This window comes from Orycteropus afer, unplaced genomic scaffold, assembly GCF_000298275.1.
Source record: "Orycteropus afer afer isolate SDZICR_OR568_19922 unplaced genomic scaffold, OryAfe1.0 scaffold00081, whole genome shotgun sequence".
Classification (NCBI taxonomy): domain Eukaryota; kingdom Metazoa; phylum Chordata; class Mammalia; order Tubulidentata; family Orycteropodidae; genus Orycteropus; species Orycteropus afer.
The window spans coordinates 8,098,631-8,100,588 of record NW_006921668.1 but is presented as its reverse complement, the minus strand read 5'-3'; positions in this window follow the sequence as shown (position 1 = coordinate 8,100,588).

Sequence of the window (1,958 nt, the reverse complement as noted above, 5' to 3'; positions counted from 1 at the left end):
GGGGTCCAGGATTATCTTCTTTGTCTGTGTTAATTGGTTTCCCTTTTCTTTGTTGAAGAGGGTCTGTGCAGTCTTTCTGCCTAGTCTGCCATCTTACCCTTCATATCATAAGTGAGTTTTTTGATATTCTAGTAAGAGAAGCCACCCACTCCTGCCCCTTGATTCCCACTACCATATATTACTTGGGACAGAGTAATATACAGCACTTTCTGATTCAAAGTACATACTGCACATCAGAACAGAATTTCTTTTTTCTTTTCTTTTTTTTTTTTAATTTTATTGTGATTTGGATGAAAGTTTACAGAGCAAATTCATCTTCCATACACAGTTTGCATACACTTTGTCTCATGACATTGACTGTAATTTCTTACAGTGCAACAGCTCTCCTCCCACTTCCTTTCCATAGCCACCTTTTCCCCTTTTCCTTCCCTCCCATGTACTCCTGCTCCCCACTAGCTGTCTCCCTGTGCATACTCAGCCCTTCTATTCTCCCATGATTGAGCTCTTCAAGGAGTGTATCTACCTAATGTAAATGTTCAGCTCACTTGCCTGTCTTTTGTTTGGCTGGAAGCCACAGGAGTGGATTCAATTCCAGACTTGAAGGGCAGCTAGGGCCATAGTCTCAGTGGTAGAACAGAATTTCAAACTCTTGTGGAACTCAGACTTTCTGGAGCCATGATTGCTAGAAGAACTTCTGAAACTATTGTCCTGAGACAATCTTTAAAACTTAAACCAAAAATATGCCCTAAAATCATCTTAAAACCAAACATCCCTTAAGTCATCTTAAAACAGCTTAAATTAGCTACTAAAAAATCTTCCTTGAGTATTATGCTCCTTTAGGAACTATCTATATGGGATCAAAGTGACAACAGCAACTCAGAAGATTATATAGGAAACTTAGGGAGCATTGAGTTTATGTTAATAAGGGAAGAAGAACTCAGACAGGGATGATGAGAATGGTTTCACAAGTTGAAGAATGTAATCAATGTCACTGAATTTTACATGTAGAAATTTTTGAAATGGTGTATGTTTTACTATGTATATTCTCAACAGCTACAGCAACAAAATTAATTTAATTTAAAAAAAAAAAAAGAAGAAGAACTCAGCTAGGAATTGATGTGGACTTTCTCAATCTGACAAAAGACATCTACAATAATCTCACTGCTAAGCTTCAAGTTGAACAGCTCCAAACCCAATATTAAATATAGATATACATTCATGCCATTGGCAAGATTTTTGTTTTGTTTTATAAAGTTGATATTAATGCTTTCTCTAGTAGGTATCAGTAGGAAGACCAGTTACTACTACTATTATTATTATTCTCTAGTAGGTATCAGTAGGAAGACCAGTTAATACTACTATTATTCAAATTTATGCACCAACCTCCAATGCCAAAGATGAGGAAATTGAAGATTTATACCAACTTCTGCAGTTTGGAATTGTCTGAACATGCAATCAAGATGGGTTGATTATCACTGGTGACTGGAATGCAAAAGTTGGAAACAAAGAAGAGTTACTGGTAGTTGGAAAATATGGCCTTGTGATAGAAATAATGCTGGAGATCTCATGATAGAATTTTGCAAGACCAACAACTTATTCATTGCAAATACCTTTTTTCAGCAACATAAGTGACAGTTATACATGTGGGCTTCACCAGATGGAATACACAGGAATCAGATTGACTACATCTCTGGCAAAAGGAGATGGTGAAGTTAAATATCTTCAGCCAAAATAAGGCTAGGAGATGATTGTGGAATAGACCATCAACTGCTCATATGCAAGTTCAAGCTGAAGTTGAAGACAACTAAAACAAGTCCACAAGAGCCAAAATATGACCTTGATAATATCCCTCCTGAATTTAGAGATCATTTAAAGAATAGATTTGATGCATTAAACACCAATGACTGAAAACCAGAGGAATTGTGGGATGACATCAAGAACAGCATCCATGAAGAAAG